Raw genomic sequence first — 12385 nt, forward strand, 5'->3', positions numbered from 1 at the left:
TGAAGATGGATGCCACAATGTTACAGAAGATGCCTCTTGTCCAGGCAGCAAGATGCCTCTGACAATTCTAGAGTTTTGAAAGTTGTCAGAGATCAGCCTGTTTACTTAGATAACATTATATCCTTCTGGGGTCTTTGATGGAGTTAAAGACTACATGGTTATAATTATAGTTTTCCTTAGTTATGATAAAAAATAAAATATATATAAAACTTTGAACTCAAAAAGATAGGATAGATGATAGAGTAGTATTGATTTGTCAAATATTAATGGACTAAATATTGTAACTATAATACTTCCTTGATAACTGCTTTGCTATATGTAATTTTACTATCTTAAAGTTAAAACATTTCTTTTTATTTAGACAGAAAATGGGAGATGGTGTGGGATTCCCGTTTGTATGCTGTGAATATGTTTTATTACCATTGGTTAATAAACAAACTGCTTCAGTCTGTGGCAGGGCAGAGTAATGCCAAGCAGGAAATCTGAACAGAGAAATAGAGAGAGAGTAGGCAGAGTCAGAGAGATGCCATATAGGTGCCAAAGGAGAAAGATGGATGCCAGAACCTTACCAGTAGACCACAGTCTCATGGTGATACATAGATTAATAGAAATGGGTTAATTTAAGATGTAAGAGTTTGCTAGGAATTCACCTAAGCTACTGGCCCAACAGTGCTGTAATTAGTATAGTTTCTGTATGATTATATGGGTCTGGGCAGCTGGGAAACAAATGAGCAGTCTCTGCTTACAGGTCCCATTGTAAATTCTTTGTTCCCAGAGAGAATCACTCACCCGGTACTGTATTTTAACAGTTTATCTTAAATCCCTGTACCTTTCTTTGTTCTACCTCAATATACTCTCTCTGAAAGTAGTAGAATAAGAGGAAATAGCCCAAATGAGCATACCAATAGAAATAAAAGTAGTGGTGCATAAGAGTGAAGAGAGGCTAGGTAACTGCAGTGGCTGTTAGCAAACAAACCGCAGGTCAGTGAAATGGCTCAGTGGGCAAAGCCTTTGCTCCCCAAGCTTGATGATCTGAGTTCCATCCCCAGAACCCACGTAAAGGTGGAAGAACAGTATTGACTGCACAAAATTGTTCTCTGACCTGCACATGCAAGCTGTGGCATGTGCATGCCACACCCCATATTACACACTAATAATAAATAAAAATTGCAAAAGTCCTAATACACAAGTTACATGGGAAACAGAGCTGAGTTGTAAACCTGAAGGGCAGTCAGTCCCTCCACTCTTCACTTCTTGTATCTGAACCCCAACTTCTGAAAGTCCCACAGTTTCCCAGAATGGGATTCCCATCTGGGGACCAAGTGTTCAAGCACATGAGGCTGGTGGGGGACATTACACGTTCAGTGAGACAACGTGAGATGACATGGGTGATGTCTACAGTCAGAGTCTTCTTGCATATTCTTTTCTCCCACTTCTGCAAGACTTGAAGCCTTATAGACAGGAAGGGCTGCATCATCTAGTGTCCAGCAAAAAGAGGAGGTAGAAAGGACGCAGTGACTGACCCTTGGTCCTAGTCCTTGAAATAGATTCTTGTGAGCCCCTGACTTTTGGAGGTTGCTTTTATCTTTCTGTAGTCTATCCTGAGGGGTATGAACGACATGAGAAGTCCTACCCTAAGACAGGCATGTGTGTGTACAAACATAGATGTGTCATATGCAGGACCATTCAGAACGCAGAGCAACTTGGAAAGAGAAAATAAACTTTATGAAGATCATTTCTTTTGGTTACACAAAGTAACAAGTTTCTTATGACATCTTCATTTGTGTTTATCATTACACTTGTCTTCATTTTGATGACGTGATTGGGATAAATATGTTGGGTCTGTGCTGCTTTCTTGCTCTTTGATTTATGAAAGTCTCGCTTTGTATCCCAGGCTGGCCTTTACTCATTATCCTACTGCATCTACCCTCAGAATCGTGAGATCACAGGCATGCTTTACCATGTTCAATTTCAAATTCGGGTTTGTATTTTACATGTAGTTCTTTGGACTATTTTGAGCTCATTTTTGTATGTGTGATACCAAAGTTCAAAACCAAGGCCTCTGTTTGCTAAGCAAGTGTTCTGGCACTATGTCACCAGCTCTGCTAGTGTGCTTCCATTGTTACTGGTTAAACTTCAACAACAACAACAAGACTATATAATAACTGGCTGGTTTTGGAATCTTTATACTTGATGTTTGAAAGACAACACCTCCTCCCTATTTAGAAAGGATTAAACAAAAAACTAAACTTCATTTTCATGACAAGAACCAATGCCAGTGAGGGAACTAACACAACTCATTGTTTAAAAATCTGAATTAAGTTTCCAGTAAATACTTTGGATTCAAGAAAACAACTCAGAAAACAAAGGGTAGAGGACATTCCCACAGGACGTGAGTAGACTCAAACGGTGCAAAACTCAGAGGATGAGGACTGGAGAGATGGCTCAGCAGTTAAGTGCATTGTCTGCTCTTCCAAAGGTCCTGAGTTCAATTCCCAGCAACCATCTGTAATGAGGTGGCTCACAACTATCTGTAATGAGGTCTGGCGCCCTCTTCTGGCCTGCAGGCATACACATAGACAGAATATTGTATACATAATAAATATTTAAAAAAAATCTCAGAGGATGAGTTGGAGAAGAAGAAATCTCTAGATGAACCAAGAGGAGGAGGATAGACTAGCATGTAAGACAAGGGGTCGGTGAGCATGTGAAATTGGTCACAATTTAATAAGGAATACACCGACAAGAAAAACAAAATTTTGAGAGTTTACTATTCATCAGCCTGAACTAAAAATGGGGGTGACTCCTTAGAACTTAAAATGTCCCCCTGGGGAGGGCAGCCAAGCAGCTGGCTCAGTGAGCGAGGCACTTGCTGTGTATGCCTGGTATCTGCATCCACAGGTTTAGAACCCACATAAAAGCCAGGCACAGAGGCGCATACACCTGCAATCCTAGCATATCTACTGGAAGATAGAAGATAGAGTCAAGAGAATCTCCAGGAGCTCCCTGGCCAGATAGCTGGGCATAAGCAGCAGCCAGCATCAAGAGATCCTTTAAGGTTTAAGTAAGGTGACAGGAAAGGACAGAAGCCTATGTTGTCTTTTGGCTTCTAATGCATATCATGGCATGTAGGCACCTGTGTGTGTGTGCGCGCGCACACACACACACACACACACACACAAATGTGGCCTTCGGACACACATCTTTTTGACTGGATATGGACTATGAAAACTACTCTCTGTTCTTAAGAACACACCTGTTTCCCAGTATCTTCACATGTGGCCAACGAACTAACAAAAGAGACACTTTAATTAAAAAGGCGTAAAGGGCCACGGAACACAGTGAACTATGTAACTGTAACAGGTTCACAACTGCAGACTGATCATGGGCTGTTCCTTAGCTTCAGGGAAGAAACTTCTGCAACATCTGCTGGCAGGGATCTCACAATCCCCAAAGTCAAGTGACCAGACTGTCTCCTATTTTTGTAGTTACTTTGTTTCATTCCACTGTTGGGCAGTGAGTCATAGGGTGGAGTAGAAGCAGGACAGATGTGGTTTATTGATTTTTGTCATGTTGCATAGCTCACTTCTGGAAAGATAGATGATTTACTGTTAACAAATAAGGTCTGAAATTACAGCAATCTAAGAAAGCAAAAGTTTATTTCTTCCTGGCATTTTTTCCTGTTTAGTGTGTGTAGATATGCAGCCAGGCTCTAAAGTGACTTCAAAGGACATAATCCAGTAACCCAAAGAGAAAAATGGATACCTTAGCATTGAAAGCCATTCTACAATCAGTAACACCTTAAGAACACTGCCTGAAAGTCACCCCTGCTCCTTGATTTCCTCATCTGTCCCAGCAGATGTAGACGTCAGAAGATATAACCAATGAGTTAACATATGTACAGTACTGTGAATCGGACCTTCACTTTTTGAATGATACGATGTTATGTTGATTTTTCTCCTTGCTGTTCAAATTCACTGTAACCATCCTTGCCCATATTCCAGCACACGCTTGTACAGATGATACTTCAAGGGAAAATTAAAGGTTTGAACTTCTGCCAAACTGCTGTTCATTGAAAAATGATAAAAAAAAACTTGCATATACATCAAGAATGATTATATGCCTGCATTTTTAAAAGTTTATGCATTTGTGTGTTGTCTATGAGTATGTTTGTGTGCACATGTGCACGAGTATACACTTGAGCATGCACTTATGTCCATATAAATGTCCACAGAAGTCAGAAGGGAGTATTCTATTTCCTGGAGCTGGAGTTACTGGAGCTGGAGTTGATCTGTGAGCCATCAACACTGGATGCTGGGCAACAAACCACAGTTCTCTGTAAAAGCAGCGAGACAAACCACTGAGCCATCTGCCCAGCCCTACTGCCAAAGCTGTTATCATTGTTATAAAGCTTTGAAATGTTTGAAATCATAATGGTGGAAAAAAACTTACAATTTTCTCTTACTATACGTTAAATTAAATATATTTCTGTGTGGCAAATTTTCTGAGTCTTTAAGTGTGTGTTTGTGTGTTTGTTTTGCTCTCACCTGTGAAGTCACTTAATAGTGCAGAGAATTCTAGATTGCAAAGTGTTTTGCATTATCGTGTTTGGGGTATTTTTCTATGGTTCTAACTTCTTTTGTTGCTGAAGGTGAGAATCACATAGGTAATTCATGGTACACATCAAAAGAGAAAATCACCATAGGCATCTTAGCAATTGCTAAATGTATACATAGTGACAATTAATTATGAATAAATAAAAATTATTTATTTGATTGGAACTCGTTGGTAACTTGGAAGCAATATATTTGAAATAGAACTATAATACATGGAAAAATAAAACCTATAATCATTATGGGTCTTTCAAAAAATACCTTGACTATTAAATAATGTATTTTGATGTGACTTAACTAAGAAAAAGATCACAGAAAAATACACTAATGTAGGTGGAGGCTTTGCATTCATTCCCAGCCACCCAGACACAAAATAATCACTATGAAACTATATTAGTTAAAACACTGGTTGGCCAATCACTTAGGTATATTGCTATCTAGCTCTTATATCTTAAATTAACATACTTCCATTATTTTATATTCTACCATGAGGCTTGTGGTTTACTGGTAAGGGTCTGTCTGGAGGCTTTCTCCTTCAGTAGCTACATGATGTCTACCTGACTCTGCCTACTCTCTTACTCTATCTCTTCCAGTCTGACTATATTTTCCCTGTTATAGGCCAAAGCAGCTTCTTTATTCATTAACCAATAAAAGCAACACATATACAGAAGGACTTCCCACACTATTTCCCCCTTTCTATCCAAATAAAAAGGAAGGTTTTTAACTTTAAAATAGTACAATTACATATAACAAAACAGATATCAAACAAAAATTATAGCTACAATATTTAGTTCATTTACATTTGACAAATTAAGGGAAAACTCTATCATCTATCCTATCTTTATGAGTCTAAAATTTTATATCTAATCTACCTTTTATAATTATAACTATCTTTCTTCAACTCTGGGATATTACCTAAGCAAACAGGAAGTGCATTGCAAGCAACTTCCAAAACTTTAGAATTGACAGAGACATCTTGCTGCCTGGACAGTCACCCAAAGTTCTTCTGTAGCATTTCGGCATCCATCTTAAGCCTACAGACCTACAGCATCTGACAAAATTTTCCATGAAGCAGGAGATTTGAAGATCTCTTATGCCTTGTACTGGCAAAGTTTATCAGTTGCTTTCTTCTGTGTCCTGTAGAATGTCTGGCAGTTCTCTCATGTAACAGAAACCCCAGAGGACAGTCTCACCTTTAGGCAAATTCAGCAATCATTTCTCTGTGGGTCCTATATGTCTAGTTCATACAGCATATCATCAAGCAGTCCAGACAAGAGCAGTTTCTTTCCTAAATGGCTAGCAAACTCCATAAGGAGCCTCTTTGGTGTCAATCATCCTCTTGAAGTAGATTGGTGTTGCCATGAGCAGACGAGTCTCATTGTCATGAAAACTCCTAATTTCTTAAAACATTTTAAATGCCTTATTCTGTAGGTTTTTGAAAGGTTTGAAGAATACCTATCCATCTGAAGTATATCTCTGTACATCTATAACTTTTAACATGACTACAAGCTTGACTATTATAGATGGCTATCTATTAACCTGTATTTCTTAATTATACATTACATTTTTAAGTGAGCTGCACAAACACTATACTTTAATCAAGAGCAGAAATATACGTATAACAAAATTGACCTTAAATTTGTATCAATAAACTAAGATCCATACCAATGCAAAGTATTCATCTATATAGCAAATTCCCCCTTTAAATGTAAACAAACATTTATAAATAATCATTTATGGGATTTGGACATTGTTCTGTAGACTACTTCCTGCTGATTGGAGGTGCGGTTAATCAGATCTTTAATGAGGTATACTGTGTGGTAGGTCCATCTCAGCCAGCAGACCTAAAGCTGTCATGAATGTTGGACTATCTGGACCATTGCTTCAGGGGATCTTGTTTGATCAAACCATATTAGTGTGGAAGGAATCCACAGATTCTCATCTTCTATGGAAACAAAAGCAGAACCTCTTTTCCAAAGAAACAAATTCTTAAACTGAAATTTTGAGGTCAAGATACCTTTAAAATATTGTTGGTTTAGCTTAGCAGTCCATACAATGAAATGTCTCTCTGTACTTAGTTCATTCATAGTCAAAAATTCAAACAAAACACAATAATATGCATAATCTAGACTCTTTATATTTTACATCTTTACATGACTTATTTTTCTTTACTCCTTTAATCTATGACTCTCTGTACTCTTTTATATTACCTTTACTGTTTCTTTAATAACTTTAATTCTTTTTATAACTGTCTACACTCTTTCTTCTCTCTCCCAAGCCTACATACATTTTCCAACACTGTGACCCTTTTTCATCTGAATCTGTCTTTATTGCATGTATATCTGCCATTATTTTTTGACCAGGAGCACTTTTTTTCTTTTAAATGCTAAGTGGGTGAGGCTAGGACCAACTCTGAGACCCTGCCTATTGGCTCTGCCCAGTCCAATATGGTAAAGGCATGCTTACTGCCTCTGAGAGCCATACACATTTCGCCAACTCTAGGGTCACAGCAGGTCTATGTTACCATTAAGCAATTTGTAACATGCTGCTCACAGACCCCATTTAAGTGCTTGGCCTCCTGAAAGAAGTCACCATTTCAAAACTATGTGGTTTTTTGCTGCTAATACTAAATCAGGAAGACTTCTCTTAAAGGAGTCGCAATGCCCCTGCTCACTGTCAGCAAATATCCCATCCAAAATAAAAATGCAGCTACCAATACGCTACACTAAATTCTGTTGGTTTGTTTTGTGTGTATGTGTGTGTGTGTGTGTGTGTGTGTGTGTGTGTGTGTGTGTGTGTCTAGAATTCCTTCTTAAGCTCCCTTAGGTTTTATGTGGATGTAGTCAGCTCCACATTGGGCACTAATTTCTAGGCAGAGGCTGTTTGTTTGTTCCTGGCTTCCCAGACCTTAAATTATCACACAGAAACTATATTAATTATAACACTGCTTAGCCAATCACCTAGTCATATTGATAACTATCTTAAATTAACCCATTTCCATTATTTTATATTCTACCATGAGGTTCATGGTTTATGGTAAGGTTCTGTATCTTTCTCCTTTGATGGCTACATAGTATCCCTGATTCTACCTACTCTCTCACTATATCTCTTCCAGCCTGACTATATTCTGCCCTGTCATAGGCCCAGGCAGTTTATTTATTCATTAACCGATAAAAGCAACACATATACAGAAGGACCTCCTACACCACCTATGTGATTTATATAGCAGATTGGCTCTGTCACAGCACCCAAGCGACTGCCCAGGTCTACACATGAACAAACCACATCTACTTTGCATTCCCAAGAGCAGGATGCCCTGTGTTTCACCTGAAGCAGAAGGGGCAGGTTTGTGAGGAGTTTTTCAAGCTCACACACCATCAGTCTGACATGTAGACAAAAGGGGTCTGTACTGTGGAAGCTCCTACAGAGAAGTGTGTTCCCACCACCTGCAGTTTTAGGGAAAGAGATGGCTTTCTTGCTTCACTCTGGTTAGGCTGCCTTCTCAGTTACTCACGAACCTACTCATGCCTTTTATCATAGGAAGTCTCAGTTCTTCCTAAGATACAAGCCAAACAGTGATGTAGCATCCAATTGATTGTACTTTGACTTGTTTTCTATAAAAGCAATGAAATATGCCATGAGCTTAATGTTTGTATTCTCCTTACACATTCATACTACATTCTGAGACCCCCAAAAATCTGGGCTACAGTTCTAATCCTGCAAATACATAGTACAACCCTAAACTCAAAACATCTGTGCCGCTGTCCTAGTCCTCACATGTTCATGTGGTAGCCCTAACCCCCGAACAACCAAGCTACAGTTCAAACCCTTAAGACATCCACAGTATATTCCTAAACCAGAAGACATCCCTGTAACCACCCTAATCCCCAAATATTTGTGCTATATTTCTAATACCCTAAAACATCAATGCTATAATCCAAATCCCCCAAAATGATAGTATCAGGCACCTGACCTTTGGGAGAAATTTGAGCCATGAAAGCAAAACTTGTGAACATGTACATGATGGGTTTATCAAGACACAGGTGGTCGGGCAATGTGGCTCAGTTGGCAGAGGGCTTGTCTAGTGTGCTCAGTCTTTCAGAATTTGAGTCTCAGGACCACATAAACCAGGTGGGTGCCGCAGGCCTGTAGTCCCAGCACATGGGAGGTAGAGAGAGGAGGTTCAGGACTTTAAAAGTCACCCCCAGCTTCGTGAAGAGTCAAAAAACACAAGACCCCGAGACAACGGAGAAAAGAATTAATTGGAAGGTTTGTAGCCAATAAAGTGCAAGCAGAAAGGCCCATTAATTAAGACTCAAACTTTAAACTAAGGTGGAAGCCAGACATGGTGGTCCAAGTTTATAAATTCTGACAGTGGAGAGCAGAAAGATCTCGGGTTTAAGGTCAGCCTGAACTTCATCCAAGAAGGTGCCTTTAGGAAAAAAAAAAGAAATATCTTTGGTATATGATATTTGAATCCTGAAGAATGGGACTCTTTGACTGAGAGTGTATGCGTGACTGCATGGCTAGCCAGGAGAGCACCGTAGATCCTTGTATTCAAATAGAGTCTCAAAAACTAATGCTAACACCTCACTTAAACAACATAAAAAGCAAGGTGTTGGACAGTGTTTTGTTTGTTTGTTTGTTTGTTTTTGTTTGTTTTTGTTTGTCTTTGTGTTTTGCTAGGATGCAATCAATTTTAAAAAACTGATTGCAAGTTTCAGCTTCAACAGTAGAGGGTGCTATGCGGACAGGAGTGCCAGGATTTTGATCTGATCTTCTAAGGTCTGCAGTTCCCGATGACCAGATTGCACCGGCTCCTCTGCAAAGGCAACTGCTGTGGTGCTTGTGCCCCAGTGTGCCTGGCGGTGGTGCTGGAGTGCGGAAACCGAGAGCCACTGCAAGATAGTAAAGCCCAACTATGGACCCACTTTTTAGAAAGAGTGGCTTTCAAGACCCCCCCCCCCCTCCCCGCAACGCGGGAGCCAACCAGAGGTTCACAGACTCTGTGTCACAGGACTTCACATCCCCACGCCCTCTCCGCTCCTGTCAGTAGTTACCATGACAGCCTCTTTGCTTGGTCTGTTTTCCGCAGCGTTAAGCACTGGTATTTTCCTAAAACTTTAACACTGTATTTTCATGCAAACTGGGGTTTTGTGGAAGACAGTTTGGTGCGGCTTCCTATAAAGCACTTTAAGGCTTAGACTCTTAATATTGGCAGTCAAGTTACAACAAACTTTTTTTTTTTAAAGCTTAATTATAGTTCTTTTTTCAAGTCTAAAAGATATGTCTAACATTTTGCCTTCAATGTGTTGAGACATTACTTGGCCTTTAAATAATTTAATGTAAGTTGGTGCTTGCACCAATTAGCTGTCAGTTCCCTCCAAGGCTTTGCCCAGGTGAAGGAACAGGTGTGCTTTCTAGAATTGAAAAAAAAAAATTGGAAACAATTTTTACTGTGTAGGATGAACAGTAGTCTATTCCTTTCTCCTTTTTTAACTTAACCCATTTGTTATTTATTTACTTGTTTATTTATTTATTTATTTTTTGATAGGATCTCAGAGTATAACTCTGGCCTGGAACTCACTAGTCTCAAAAATCAAAGAGATCTTCCTGCCTGCCTCTGTCTCCCTCTTATGTGCTAGATTAAATGCTTGGGACACCATGCCTGGCCTGTTCATTCATTTAGAACATTCTTTAGGAAGCACTGCATTTACGAGAGTGGCAACTTACAGTTTTCAGTGTACTGTGAAAGGAGAGTAGCCAGTCAGAAGACTCGACTGCACCATAGCCCAGCCCTTGGTTCAAGAAGCGAAGGGCATTCTGAGCCGAGTCAATAGGAGCCTGCCCTGGGATTTCTCAGACTTAGAACTTGAATGTAGCTGCCTCCCCTTTGTGAAAAACGAGATTTCAGAAGGGGCAGCAGATCTGTTTACGTTCTCTTGGGAATGAAGGGAAGTAGAAGCAGACGGTAAAAATGTGAGTCTGGAGACTTGACACTGTGTTGGGAGAGGAGATTTAGCCCTCATCTCCTGGGTCTTGTTTATCTGTGTTGTCTATCCTTCTCTGCTCGTTCAGCCTCCCCATTTCCACCTTTGCTCTTCCAAAGACATTTACACCAACCTGTATGACTTTAGGATTGGCCTGAGTGAGACAAATGAGAAATCAAGAAAGCACAGACACACACACACAGAAAGCCTAGGGTTTCTGAGAGAGATGCATCCGCAGCTCTGAAACTCAGCATGTTTGTTATATGCAGTTGAAGGAGAGGGTGGTGAGCTAATCTTGGTAGGATCTCTGGGGAGTGATCCCCACTATAGTCACCAGGGAGGGGAAAGTTGTGACTGTTACTTTCTACACTCGCTGTTTTAGAGCTAAAGATTGACTGTTTATCACCATCAGGACCTGAACCAGGGGAAGGGCTTACCATTCCCTCATACATAAGGCGTCAGCATTCACATGTGTCTGAGTCACTGGGGTCCTTGACATGCCCAAGTTCATGTCATGAATGCTCATTTATGTATGTGTGTGCTCACTCGCCAAAACATTTCATCTGGATTTCTATCATTTATAAAGCACAGATCTGACAGGGAGAAACCACACCTAATAAGCACCATAAAAACATAACTTGGTAGTGTGGAGGCCAGTAAATATATCTGACCCCTAGTTCTTCCTACTGGCTGGCCTCAACAGAGGTCAGGGATGCCCTTTGTCCTGATTTAACTGTAAGGAAGATGAAGGGAACAAAAAGCAACCTGGATAGATAAGGCAAGAATCAGCACATACTGATCCAAACTGAGACCTTTAATACAAATACTGGAACTTGAAAGGAACAAAGCCAATCCCGAGGCAAACTTCTCGTTTTCATGAAGGTAGCATAGAGCAAAGACGAAGACAAGAAGTCGGAGAAGGAAGAGGCAAAGAAGGTTGATGGGGAGTGATGGAGAGGGAGGAAAAAGTGGAGGAGGAGTAAATGGTGTTACACACGTTTAACCTCAAGGCTAGGGAAGCAGAGGCAGGCAGATCTGTGTGGGTTCAAGGCCAGCCTCAACTGCATAGCCCTGTCTCCCCCCAAAATTTAGATGAGAAGGAAGGTGGGTGGTTAGGGAATGAAGAGATGAATTATCTTTTGCATTTTACTTTAAGTACTGAACTAAAAATCTACCTTTGTTTTAAGAGATTCACACTGACACTAATAAAAGTGTTTCGTCTGGGGAGAAAGCTCGGGAGATAAAATCTTTGCTGTGCAAGCATGAGAACCTGAAATTTAGGTGAAAATTGAAGGCATGGTGTTCTGCGTTTGTAATCCCAGCACTGGAAAGGATGAGGTGAATGAATCCCTGAGGTTTGCTGTCAACCAACTTAGCCTACTGGGCAAGTTCCAGGCCAGCGAGAGACCTTGTCTCAAAAACAAGGTGGACAATGTATCCTGGGTAGTTTTATGTCAATTTGACACAAGCTAGAGTCTTTGAGGAAGAAAGATTCTCAACTGAAAAACTGCCACCAGACTGGAGAGATGACTTAGTGATGAAGTGTTGCAAGGGACAAGTCCAAGCAGGTAGCCTTTGGAGCAGGGGCGATCAATAGCATAGGTTCTACATAAAAAGGAAAAGCTGACTCCTTCACTGAGGGGATGGACAGGCCTCTTACACCCATTCCCGGGACCCAGTGGTGGTGCCAATCTGGAATGCTGTGCTGTGTTCCTGTCATTGACCCAGGCTGTCATGACATTAGCGGTCTTCAGGCCTTGCAGCAGACTTCTGGTTGGCTCA

The sequence above is a fragment of the Myodes glareolus genome, chromosome 14 (genome assembly GCF_982192425.1).
Source record: "Myodes glareolus chromosome 14, mMyoGla1.1, whole genome shotgun sequence".
NCBI classification, from domain to species: Eukaryota; Metazoa; Chordata; class Mammalia; order Rodentia; family Cricetidae; genus Myodes; species Myodes glareolus.